The sequence below is a fragment of the Myotis nattereri genome (genome assembly GCF_964212035.1).
Source record: "Myotis nattereri genome assembly, chromosome: 10".
In the NCBI taxonomy this organism is placed as follows: domain Eukaryota; kingdom Metazoa; phylum Chordata; class Mammalia; order Chiroptera; family Vespertilionidae; genus Myotis; species Myotis nattereri.
Genome location: NC_138085.1, coordinates 9,795,031 through 9,809,406, shown reverse-complemented (window position 1 = coordinate 9,809,406; position 14,376 = coordinate 9,795,031).

Here is a 14,376-nt window from a genome sequence, read left to right as displayed (position 1 = left end):
GAGGAAGGTCTCTGTTTTCTAACCAGAGTGTGTGAGATTTCTGCATCTTCTGCTCCCCCCGCCCCTCCTGGATGGTCTAGCTGAGGCATTGTGATGTCAAGCCACACCATGGCAACCACAGAATTTGGGCAACCAGAGCTGAAGGGAGTGGCTCCTCATTACCTTAGAGAGTGTAAATAGAGGCCAGGCCCCCTTCAGTAGTGTCTGTTGCCTCAAGGTAGCGAAACTTAATAATGACGATATTGTAGACTAGTAGAGATAAGGAGTAAGACCTCAAACAGAAGGGTGGATGAAGAAACTGTAAGTCCAAAAGTCAGTTTATGTTCGTATTGGCGGTAGGTGGGATGGATGGTGGAGGTCGCAGTCATGAGTAACAGGGTGTTGTGTTAGTGATGGCTGTGTATAATTAAGTATTTGATTTCCTTTTTATATGGCAGACTATTGAATATTGTTAAAGTATGGAAAGGATGGTCAGCTCAAGATGTGAATTTTATGCTACAACTGGTACAGTTTTTCCTTGAACAACTTGGTCTCGAACAGCATTTTTGGATATTGGAGATACTAGAGAAGTGAGGTTTCACTCTGTTTCACTGATGATTCACTTCATGTTACTTTTGCCCCATACAGAAGTAAGATATTAGTAATAAGGGAAATTGGGTATGGTGTACATGGTTATTATCTTCACAGTTTTTCTGTAAATGTGGAACTATTCTGAAATAAACATCCATTAGAACAACACTCAAAATCCTAGGAAATTGTAGCAACTCAACCTAGCGGAATGGACCACCGAAATGACGGGGGAGTATGGCAATTGTCTTGGAGGAAACACCACCTCCCTGCCATACGCTGGACTGTAATGGAACTAGAGGAAATGAGAGAGAGAGAGGACAGTTTGGGAAAAATGTTAGGAGTTAAGAGGAAGGTCTCTGTTTTCTAACCAGAGTGTGTGAGATTTCTGCATCTTCTGCTCCCCCCGCCCCTCCTGGATGGTCTAGCTGAGGCATGGTGATGTCAAGCCACACCATGGCAACCACAGAATTTGGGCAACCAGAGCTGAAGGGAGTGGCTCCTCATTACCTTAGAGAGTGTAAATAGAGGCCAGGCCCCCTTCAGTAGTGTCTGTTGCCTCAAGGTAGCGAAACTTAATAAGACGATTTTGTAGACTAGTAGAGATAAGGAGTAAGACCTCAAACAGAAGGGTGGATGAAGAAACTGTAAGTCCAAAAGTCAGTTTATGTTCGTATTGGCGGTAGGTGGGATGGATGGTGGAGGTCGCAGTCATGAGTAACAGGGTGTTGTGTTAGTGATGGCTGTGTATAATTAAGTATTTGATTTCCTTTTTATATGGCAGACTATTGAATATTGTTAAAGTATGGAAAGGATGGTCAGCTCAAGATGTGAATTTTATGCCACAACTGGTACAGTTTTTCCTTGAACAACTTGGTCTCGAACAGCATTTTTGGATATTGGAGATACTAGAGAAGTGAGGTTTCACTCTGTTTCACTGATGATTCACTTCATGTTACTTTTGCCCCATACAGAAGTAAGATATTAGTAATAAGGGAAATTGGGTATGGTGTACATGGTTATTATCTTCACAGTTTTTCTGTAAATGTGGAACTATTCTGAAATAAACATCCATTAGAACAACACTCAAAATCCTAGGAAATTGTAGCAACTCAACCTAGCGGAATGGACCACCGAAATGACGGGGGAGTATGGCAATTGTCTTGGAGGAAACACCACCTCCCTGCCATACGCTGGACTGTAATGGAACTAGAGGAAATGAGAGAGAGAGAGGACAGTTTGGGAAAAATGTTAGGAGTTAAGAGGAAGGTCTCTGTTTTCTAACCAGAGTGTGTGAGATTTCTGCATCTTCTGCTCCCCCCGCCCCTCCTGGATGGTCTAGCTGAGGCATGGTGATGTCAAGCCACACCATGGCAACCACAGAATTTGGGCAACCAGAGCTGAAGGGAGTGGCTCCTCATTACCTTAGAGAGTGTAAATAGAGGCCAGGCCCCCTTCAGTAGTGTCTGTTGCCTCAAGGTAGCGAAACTTAATAATGACGATATTGTAGACTAGTAGAGATAAGGAGTAAGACCTCAAACAGAAGGGTGGATGAAGAAACTGTAAGTCCAAAAGTCAGTTTATGTTCGTATTGGCGGTAGGTGGGATGGATGGTGGAGGTCGCAGTCATGAGTAACAGGGTGTTGTGTTAGTGATGGCTGTGTATAATTAAGTATTTGATTTCCTTTTTATATGGCAGACTATTGAATATTGTTAAAGTATGGAAAGGATGGTCAGCTCAAGATGTGAATTTTATGCCACAACTGGTACAGTTTTTCCTTGAACAACTTGGTCTCGAACAGCATTTTTGGATATTGGAGATACTAGAGAAGTGAGGTTTCACTCTGTTTCACTGATGATTCACTTCATGTTACTTTTGCCCCATACAGAAGTAAGATATTAGTAATAAGGGAAATTGGGTATGGTGTACATGGTTATTATCTTCACAGTTTTTCTGTAAATGTGGAACTATTCTGAAATAAACATCCATTAGAACAACACTCAAAATCCTAGGAAATTGTAGCAACTCAACCTAGCGGAATGGACCACCGAAATGACGGGGGAGTATGGCAATTGTCTTGGAGGAAACACCACCTCCCTGCCATACGCTGGACTGTAATGGAACTAGAGGAAATGAGAGAGAGAGAGGACAGTTTGGGAAAAATGTTAGGAGTTAAGAGGAAGGTCTCTGTTTTCTAACCAGAGTGTGTGAGATTTCTGCATCTTCTGCTCCCCCCGCCCCTCCTGGATGGTCTAGCTGAGGCATGGTGATGTCAAGCCACACCAGGGCAACCACAGAATTTGGGCAACCAGAGCTGAAGGGAGTGGCTCCTCATTACCTTAGAGAGTGTAAATAGAGGCCAGGCCCCCTTCAGTAGTGTCTGTTGCCTCAAGGTAGCGAAACTTAATAAGACGATTTTGTAGACTAGTAGAGATAAGGAGTAAGACCTCAAACAGAAGGGTGGATGAAGAAACTGTAAGTCCAAAAGTGAATTTATGTTCGTATTGGCGGTAGGTGGGATGGATGGTGGAGGTCGCAGTCATGAGTAACAGGCTGTTGAGTTAGTGATGGCTGTGTATAATTAAGTATTTGATTTCCTTTTTATATGGCAGACTATTGAATATTGTTAAAGTATGGAAAGGATGGTCAGCTCAAGATGTGAATTTTATGCCACAACTGGTACAGTTTTTCCTTGAACAACTTGGTCTCGAACAGCATTTTTGGATATTGGAGATACTAGAGAAGTGAGGTTTCACTCTGTTTCACTGATGATTCACTTCATGTTACTTTTGCCCCATACAGAAGTAAGATATTAGTAATAAGGGAAATTGGGTATGGTGTACATGGTTATTATCTTCACAGTTTTTCTGTAAATGTGGAACTATTCTGAAATAAACATCCATTAGAACAACACTCAAAATCCTAGGAAATTGTAGCAACTCAACCTAGCGGAATGGACCACCGAAATGACGGGGGAGTATGGCAATTGTCTTGGAGGAAACACCACCTCCCTGCCATACGCTGGACTGTAATGGAACTAGAGGAAATGAGAGAGAGAGAGGACAGTTTGGGAAAAATGTTAGGAGTTAAGAGGAAGGTCTCTGTTTTCTAACCAGAGTGTGTGAGATTTCTGCATCTTCTGCTCCCCCCGCCCCTCCTGGATGGTCTAGCTGAGGCATGGTGATGTCAAGCCACACCATGGCAACCACAGAATTTGGGCAACCAGAGCTGAAGGGAGTGGCTCCTCATTACCTTAGAGAGTGTAAATAGAGGCCAGGCCCCCTTCAGTAGTGTCTGTTGCCTCAAGGTAGCGAAACTTAATAATGACGATATTGTAGACTAGTAGAGATAAGGAGTAAGACCTCAAACAGAAGGGTGGATGAAGAAACTGTAAGTCCAAAAGTCATTTTATGTTCGTATTGGCGGTAGGTGGGATGGATGGTGGAGGTCGCAGTCATGAGTAACAGGGTGTTGTGTTAGTGATGGCTGTGTATAATTAAGTATTTGATTTCCTTTTTATATGGCAGACTATTGAATATTGTTAAAGTATGGAAAGGATGGTCAGCTCAAGATGTGAATTTTATGCTACAACTGGTACAGTTTTTCCTTGAACAACTTGGTCTCGAACAGCATTTTTGGATATTGGAGATACTAGAGAAGTGAGGTTTCACTCTGTTTCACTGATGATTCACTTCATGTTACTTTTGCCCCATACAGAAGTAAGATATTAGTAATAAGGGAAATTGGGTATGGTGTACATGGTTATTATCTTCACAGTTTTTCTGTAAATGTGGAACTATTCTGAAATAAACATCCATTAGAACAACACTCAAAATCCTAGGAAATTGTAGCAACTCAACCTAGCGGAATGGACCACCGAAATGACGGGGGAGTATGGCAATTGTCTTGGAGGAAACACCACCTCCCTGCCATACGCTGGACTGTAATGGAACTAGAGGAAATGAGAGAGAGAGAGGACAGTTTGGGAAAAATGTTAGGAGTTAAGAGGAAGGTCTCTGTTTTCTAACCAGAGTGTGTGAGATTTCTGCATCTTCTGCTCCCCCCGCCCCTCCTGGATGGTCTAGCTGAGGCATTGTGATGTCAAGCCACACCATGGCAACCACAGAATTTGGGCAACCAGAGCTGAAGGGAGTGGCTCCTCATTACCTTAGAGAGTGTAAATAGAGGCCAGGCCCCCTTCAGTAGTGTCTGTTGCCTCAAGGTAGCGAAACTTAATAAGACGATTTTGTAGACTAGTAGAGATAAGGAGTAAGACCTCAAACAGAAGGGTGGATGAAGAAACTGTAAGTCCAAAAGTGAATTTATGTTCGTATTGGCGGTAGGTGGGATGGATGGTGGAGGTCGCAGTCATGAGTAACAGGCTGTTGAGTTAGTGATGGCTGTGTATAATTAAGTATTTGATTTCCTTTTTATATGGCAGACTATTGAATATTGTTAAAGTATGGAAAGGATGGTCAGCTCAAGATGTGAATTTTATGCCACAACTGGTACAGTTTTTCCTTGAACAACTTGGTCTCGAACAGCATTTTTGGATATTGGAGATACTAGAGAAGTGAGGTTTCACTCTGTTTCACTGATGATTCACTTCATGTTACTTTTGCCCCATACAGAAGTAAGATATTAGTAATAAGGGAAATTGGGTATGGTGTACATGGTTATTATCTTCACAGTTTTTCTGTAAATGTGGAACTATTCTGAAATAAACATCCATTAGAACAACACTCAAAATCCTAGGAAATTGTAGCAACTCAACCTAGCGGAATGGACCACCGAAATGACGGGGGAGTATGGCAATTGTCTTGGAGGAAACACCACCTCCCTGCCATACGCTGGACTGTAATGGAACTAGAGGAAATGAGAGAGAGAGAGGACAGTTTGGGAAAAATGTTAGGAGTTAAGAGGAAGGTCTCTGTTTTCTAACCAGAGTGTGTGAGATTTCTGCATCTTCTGCTCCCCCCGCCCCTCCTGGATGGTCTAGCTGAGGCATTGTGATGTCAAGCCACACCATGGCAACCACAGAATTTGGGCAACCAGAGCTGAAGGGAGTGGCTCCTCATTACCTTAGAGAGTGTAAATAGAGGCCAGGCCCCCTTCAGTAGTGTCTGTTGCCTCAAGGTAGCGAAACTTAATAATGACGATATTGTAGACTAGTAGAGATAAGGAGTAAGACCTCAAACAGAAGGGTGGATGAAGAAACTGTAAGTCCAAAAGTCAGTTTATGTTCGTATTGGCGGTAGGTGGGATGGATGGTGGAGGTCGCAGTCATGAGTAACAGGGTGTTGTGTTAGTGATGGCTGTGTATAATTAAGTATTTGATTTCCTTTTTATATGGCAGACTATTGAATATTGTTAAAGTATGGAAAGGATGGTCAGCTCAAGATGTGAATTTTATGCTACAACTGGTACAGTTTTTCCTTGAACAACTTGGTCTCGAACAGCATTTTTGGATATTGGAGATACTAGAGAAGTGAGGTTTCACTCTGTTTCACTGATGATTCACTTCATGTTACTTTTGCCCCATACAGAAGTAAGATATTAGTAATAAGGGAAATTGGGTATGGTGTACATGGTTATTATCTTCACAGTTTTTCTGTAAATGTGGAACTATTCTGAAATAAACATCCATTAGAACAACACTCAAAATCCTAGGAAATTGTAGCAACTCAACCTAGCGGAATGGACCACCGAAATGACGGGGGAGTATGGCAATTGTCTTGGAGGAAACACCACCTCCCTGCCATACGCTGGACTGTAATGGAACTAGAGGAAATGAGAGAGAGAGAGGACAGTTTGGGAAAAATGTTAGGAGTTAAGAGGAAGGTCTCTGTTTTCTAACCAGAGTGTGTGAGATTTCTGCATCTTCTGCTCCCCCCGCCCCTCCTGGATGGTCTAGCTGAGGCATGGTGATGTCAAGCCACACCATGGCAACCACAGAATTTGGGCAACCAGAGCTGAAGGGAGTGGCTCCTCATTACCTTAGAGAGTGTAAATAGAGGCCAGGCCCCCTTCAGTAGTGTCTGTTGCCTCAAGGTAGCGAAACTTAATAATGACGATATTGTAGACTAGTAGAGATAAGGAGTAAGACCTCAAACAGAAGGGTGGATGAAGAAACTGTAAGTCCAAAAGTCAGTTTATGTTCGTATTGGCGGTAGGTGGGATGGATGGTGGAGGTCGCAGTCATGAGTAACAGGGTGTTGTGTTAGTGATGGCTGTGTATAATTAAGTATTTGATTTCCTTTTTATATGGCAGACTATTGAATATTGTTAAAGTATGGAAAGGATGGTCAGCTCAAGATGTGAATTTTATGCTACAACTGGTACAGTTTTTCCTTGAACAACTTGGTCTCGAACAGCATTTTTGGATATTGGAGATACTAGAGAAGTGAGGTTTCACTCTGTTTCACTGATGATTCACTTCATGTTACTTTTGCCCCATACAGAAGTAAGATATTAGTAATAAGGGAAATTGGGTATGGTGTACATGGTTATTATCTTCACAGTTTTTCTGTAAATGTGGAACTATTCTGAAATAAACATCCATTAGAACAACACTCAAAATCCTAGGAAATTGTAGCAACTCAACCTAGCGGAATGGACCACCGAAATGACGGGGGAGTATGGCAATTGTCTTGGAGGAAACACCACCTCCCTGCCATACGCTGGACTGTAATGGAACTAGAGGAAATGAGAGAGAGAGAGGACAGTTTGGGAAAAATGTTAGGAGTTAAGAGGAAGGTCTCTGTTTTCTAACCAGAGTGTGTGAGATTTCTGCATCTTCTGCTCCCCCCGCCCCTCCTGGATGGTCTAGCTGAGGCATGGTGATGTCAAGCCACACCATGGCAACCACAGAATTTGGGCAACCAGAGCTGAAGGGAGTGGCTCCTCATTACCTTAGAGAGTGTAAATAGAGGCCAGGCCCCCTTCAGTAGTGTCTGTTGCCTCAAGGTAGCGAAACTTAATAATGACGATATTGTAGACTAGTAGAGATAAGGAGTAAGACCTCAAACAGAAGGGTGGATGAAGAAACTGTAAGTCCAAAAGTCAGTTTATGTTCGTATTGGCGGTAGGTGGGATGGATGGTGGAGGTCGCAGTCATGAGTAACAGGGTGTTGTGTTAGTGATGGCTGTGTAAAATTAAGTATTTGATTTCCTTTTTATATGGCAGACTATTGAATATTGTTAAAGTATGGAAAGGATGGTCAGCTCAAGATGTGAATTTTATGCCACAACTGGTACAGTTTTTCCTTGAACAACTTGGTCTCGAACAGCATTTTTGGATATTGGAGATACTAGAGAAGTGAGGTTTCACTCTGTTTCACTGATGATTCACTTCATGTTACTTTTGCCCCATACAGAAGTAAGATATTAGTAATAAGGGAAATTGGGTATGGTGTACATGGTTATTATCTTCACAGTTTTTCTGTAAATGTGGAACTATTCTGAAATAAACATCCATTAGAACAACACTCAAAATCCTAGGAAATTGTAGCAACTCAACCTAGCGGAATGGACCACCGAAATGACGGGGGAGTATGGCAATTGTCTTGGAGGAAACACCACCTCCCTGCCATACGCTGGACTGTAATGGAACTAGAGGAAATGAGAGAGAGAGAGGACAGTTTGGGAAAAATGTTAGGAGTTAAGAGGAAGGTCTCTGTTTTCTAACCAGAGTGTGTGAGATTTCTGCATCTTCTGCTCCCCCCGCCCCTCCTGGATGGTCTAGCTGAGGCATGGTGATGTCAAGCCACACCATGGCAACCACAGAATTTGGGCAACCAGAGCTGAAGGGAGTGGCTCCTCATTACCTTAGAGAGTGTAAATAGAGGCCAGGCCCCCTTCAGTAGTGTCTGTTGCCTCAAGGTAGCGAAACTTAATAATGACGATATTGTAGACTAGTAGAGATAAGGAGTAAGACCTCAAACAGAAGGGTGGATGAAGAAACTGTAAGTCCAAAAGTGAGTTTATGTTCGTATTGGCGGTAGGTGGGATGGATGGTGGAGGTCGCAGTCATGAGTAACAGGGTGTTGTGTTAGTGATGGCTGTGTATAATTAAGTATTTGATTTCCTTTTTATATGGCAGACTATTGAATATTGTTAAAGTATGGAAAGGATGGTCAGCTCAAGATGTGAATTTTATGCCACAACTGGTACAGTTTTTCCTTGAACAACTTGGTCTCGAACAGCATTTTTGGATATTGGAGATACTAGAGAAGTGAGGTTTCACTCTGTTTCACTGATGATTCACTTCATGTTACTTTTGCCCCATACAGAAGTAAGATATTAGTAATAAGGGAAATTGGGTATGGTGTACATGGTTATTATCTTCACAGTTTTTCTGTAAATGTGGAACTATTCTGAAATAAACATCCATTAGAACAACACTCAAAATCCTAGGAAATTGTAGCAACTCAACCTAGCGGAATGGACCACCGAAATGACGGGGGAGTATGGGAATTGTCTTGGAGGAAACACCACCTCCCTGCCATACGCTGGACTGTAATGGAACTAGAGGAAATGAGAGAGAGAGAGGACAGTTTGGGAAAAATGTTAGGAGTTAAGAGGAAGGTCTCTGTTTTCTAACCAGAGTGTGTGAGATTTCTGCATCTTCTGCTCCCCCCGCCCCTCCTGGATGGTCTAGCTGAGGCATTGTGATGTCAAGCCACACCAGGGCAACCACAGAATTTGGGCAACCAGAGCTGAAGGGAGTGGCTCCTCATTACCTTAGAGAGTGTAAATAGAGGCCAGGCCCCCTTCAGTAGTGTCTGTTGCCTCAAGGTAGCGAAACTTAATAAGACGATTTTGTAGACTAGTAGAGATAAGGAGTAAGACCTCAAACAGAAGGGTGGATGAAGAAACTGTAAGTCCAAAAGTGAATTTATGTTCGTATTGGCGGTAGGTGGGATGGATGGTGGAGGTCGCAGTCATGAGTAACAGGCTGTTGAGTTAGTGATGGCTGTGTATAATTAAGTATTTGATTTCCTTTTTATATGGCAGACTATTGAATATTGTTAAAGTATGGAAAGGATGGTCAGCTCAAGATGTGAATTTTATGCTACAACTGGTACAGTTTTTCCTTGAACAACTTGGTCTCGAACAGCATTTTTGGATATTGGAGATACTAGAGAAGTGAGGTTTCACTCTGTTTCACTGATGATTCACTTCATGTTACTTTTGCCCCATACAGAAGTAAGATATTAGTAATAAGGGAAATTGGGTATGGTGTACATGGTTATTATCTTCACAGTTTTTCTGTAAATGTGGAACTATTCTGAAATAAACATCCATTAGAACAACACTCAAAATCCTAGGAAATTGTAGCAACTCAACCTAGCGGAATGGACCACTGAAATGACGGGGGAGTATGGCAATTGTCTTGGAGGAAACACCACCTCCCTGCCATACGCTGGACTGTAATGGAACTAGAGGAAATGAGAGAGAGAGAGGACAGTTTGGGAAAAATGTTAGGAGTTAAGAGGAAGGTCTCTGTTTTCTAACCAGAGTGTGTGAGATTTCTGCATCTTCTGCTCCCCCCGCCCCTCCTGGATGGTCTAGCTGAGGCATGGTGATGTCAAGCCACACCATGGCAACCACAGAATTTGGGCAACCAGAGCTGAAGGGAGTGGCTCCTCATTACCTTAGAGAGTATAAATAGAGGCCAGGCCCCCTTCAGTAGTGTCTGTTGCCTCAAGGTAGCGAAACTTAATAAGACGATTTTGTAGACTAGTAGAGATAAGGAGTAAGACCTCAAACAGAAGGGTGGATGAAGAAACTGTAAGTCCAAAAGTGAATTTATGTTCGTATTGGCGGTAGGTGGGATGGATGGTGGAGGTCGCAGTCATGAGTAACAGGCTGTTGAGTTAGTGATGGCTGTGTATAATTAAGTATTTGATTTCCTTTTTATATGGCAGACTATTGAATATTGTTAAAGTATGGAAAGGATGGTCAGCTCAAGATGTGAATTTTATGCCACAACTGGTACAGTTTTTCCTTGAACAACTTGGTCTCGAACAGCATTTTTGGATATTGGAGATACTAGAGAAGTGAGGTTTCACTCTGTTTCACTGATGATTCACTTCATGTTACTTTTGCCCCATACAGAAGTAAGATATTAGTAATAAGGGAAATTGGGTATGGTGTACATGGTTATTATCTTCACAGTTTTTCTGTAAATGTGGAACTATTCTGAAATAAACATCCATTAGAACAACACTCAAAATCCTAGGAAATTGTAGCAACTCAACCTAGCGGAATGGACCACCGAAATGACGGGGGAGTATGGCAATTGTCTTGGAGGAAACACCACCTCCCTGCCATACGCTGGACTGTAATGGAACTAAAGGAAATGAGAGAGAGAGAGGACAGTTTGGGAAAAATGTTAGGAGTTAAGAGGAAGGTCTCTGTTTTCTAACCAGAGTGTGTGAGATTTCTGCATCTTCTGCTCCCCCCGCCCCTCCTGGATGGTCTAGCTGAGGCATGGTGATGTCAAGCCACACCATGGCAACCACAGAATTTGGGCAACCAGAGCTGAAGGGAGTGGCTCCTCATTACCTTAGAGAGTGTAAATAGAGGCCAGGCCCCCTTCAGTAGTGTCTGTTGCCTCAAGGTAGCGAAACTTAATAAGACGATTTTGTAGACTAGTAGAGATAAGGAGTAAGACCTCAAACAGAAGGGTGGATGAAGAAACTGAAAGTCCAAAAGTCAGTTTATGTTCGTATTGGCGGTAGGTGGGATGGATGGTGGAGGTCGCAGTCATGAGTAACAGGCTGTTGAGTTAGTGATGGCTGTGTATAATTAAGTATTTGATTTCCTTTTTATATGGCAGACTATTGAATATTGTTAAAGTATGGAAAGGATGGTCAGCTCAAGATGTGAATTTTATGCTACAACTGGTACAGTTTTTCCTTGAACAACTTGGTCTCGAACAGCATTTTTGGATATTGGAGATACTAGAGAAGTGAGGTTTCACTCTGTTTCACTGATGATTCACTTCATGTTACTTTTGCCCCATACAGAAGTAAGATATTAGTAATAAGGGAAATTGGGTATGGTGTACATGGTTATTATCTTCACAGTTTTTCTGTAAATGTGGAACTATTCTGAAATAAACATCCATTAGAACAACACTCAAAATCCTAGGAAATTGTAGCAACTCAACCTAGCGGAATGGACCACCGAAATGACGGGGGAGTATGGGAATTGTCTTGGAGGAAACACCACCTCCCTGCCATACGCTGGACTGTAATGGAACTAGAGGAAATGAGAGAGAGAGAGGACAGTTTGGGAAAAATGTTAGGAGTTAAGAGGAAGGTCTCTGTTTTCTAACCAGAGTGTGTGAGATTTCTGCATCTTCTGCTCCCCCCGCCCCTCCTGGATGGTCTAGCTGAGGCATTGTGATGTCAAGCCACACCATGGCAACCACAGAATTTGGGCAACCAGAGCTGAAGGGAGTGGCTCCTCATTACCTTAGAGAGTGTAAATAGAGGCCAGGCCCCCTTCAGTAGTGTCTGTTGCCTCAAGGTAGCGAAACTTAATAAGACGATTTTGTAGACTAGTAGAGATAAGGAGTAAGACCTCAAACAGAAGGGTGGATGAAGAAACTGTAAGTCCAAAAGTGAATTTATGTTCGTATTGGCGGTAGGTGGGATGGATGGTGGAGGTCGCAGTCATGAGTAACAGGCTGTTGAGTTAGTGATGGCTGTGTATAATTAAGTATTTGATTTCCTTTTTATATGGCAGACTATTGAATATTGTTAAAGTATGGAAAGGATGGTCAGCTCAAGATGTGAATTTTATGCCACAACTGGTACAGTTTTTCCTTGAACAACTTGGTCTCGAACAGCATTTTTGGATATTGGAGATACTAGAGAAGTGAGGTTTCACTCTGTTTCACTGATGATTCACTTCATGTTACTTTTGCCCCATACAGAAGTAAGATATTAGTAATAAGGGAAATTGGGTATGGTGTACATGGTTATTATCTTCACAGTTTTTCTGTAAATGTGGAACTATTCTGAAATAAACATCCATTAGAACAACACTCAAAATCCTAGGAAATTGTAGCAACTCAACCTAGCGGAATGGACCACCGAAATGACGGGGGAGTATGGCAATTGTCTTGGAGGAAACACCACCTCCCTGCCATACGCTGGACTGTAATGGAACTAGAGGAAATGAGAGAGAGAGAGGACAGTTTGGGAAAAATGTTAGGAGTTAAGAGGAAGGTCTCTGTTTTCTAACCAGAGTGTGTGAGATTTCTGCATCTTCTGCTCCCCCCGCCCCTCCTGGATGGTCTAGCTGAGGCATTGTGATGTCAAGCCACACCATGGCAACCACAGAATTTGGGCAACCAGAGCTGAAGGGAGTGGCTCCTCATTACCTTAGAGAGTGTAAATAGAGGCCAGGCCCCCTTCAGTAGTGTCTGTTGCCTCAAGGTAGCGAAACTTAATAATGACGATATTGTAGACTAGTAGAGATAAGGAGTAAGACCTCAAACAGAAGGGTGGATGAAGAAACTGTAAGTCCAAAAGTCAGTTTATGTTCGTATTGGCGGTAGGTGGGATGGATGGTGGAGGTCGCAGTCATGAGTAACAGGGTGTTGTGTTAGTGATGGCTGTGTATAATTAAGTATTTGATTTCCTTTTTATATGGCAGACTATTGAATATTGTTAAAGTATGGAAAGGATGGTCAGCTCAAGATGTGAATTTTATGCTACAACTGGTACAGTTTTTCCTTGAACAACTTGGTCTCGAACAGCATTTTTGGATATTGGAGATACTAGAGAAGTGAGGTTTCACTCTGTTTCACTGATGATTCACTTCATGTTACTTTTGCCCCATACAGAAGTAAGATATTAGTAATAAGGGAAATTGGGTATGGTGTACATGGTTATTATCTTCACAGTTTTTCTGTAAATGTGGAACTATTCTGAAATAAACATCCATTAGAACAACACTCAAAATCCTAGGAAATTGTAGCAACTCAACCTAGCGGAATGGACCACCGAAATGACGGGGGAGTATGGCAATTGTCTTGGAGGAAACACCACCTCCCTGCCATACGCTGGACTGTAATGGAACTAGAGGAAATGAGAGAGAGAGAGGACAGTTTGGGAAAAATGTTAGGAGTTAAGAGGAAGGTCTCTGTTTTCTAACCAGAGTGTGTGAGATTTCTGCATCTTCTGCTCCCCCCGCCCCTCCTGGATGGTCTAGCTGAGGCATTGTGATGTCAAGCCACACCATGGCAACCACAGAATTTGGGCAACCAGAGCTGAAGGGAGTGGCTCCTCATTACCTTAGAGAGTGTAAATAGAGGCCAGGCCCCCTTCAGTAGTGTCTGTTGCCTCAAGGTAGCGAAACTTAATAATGACGATATTGTAGACTAGTAGAGATAAGGAGTAAGACCTCAAACAGAAGGGTGGATGAAGAAACTGTAAGTCCAAAAGTCAGTTTATGTTCGTATTGGCGGTAGGTGGGATGGATGGTGGAGGTCGCAGTCATGAGTAACAGGGTGTTGTGTTAGTGATGGCTGTGTATAATTAAGTATTTGATTTCCTTTTTATATGGCAGACTATTGAATATTGTTAAAGTATGGAAAGGATGGTCAGCTCAAGATGTGAATTTTATGCTACAACTGGTACAGTTTTTCCTTGAACAACTTGGTCTCGAACAGCATTTTTGGATATTGGAGATACTAGAGAAGTGAGGTTTCACTCTGTTTCACTGATGATTCACTTCATGTTACTTTTGCCCCATACAGAAGTAAGATATTAGTAATAAGGGAAATTGGG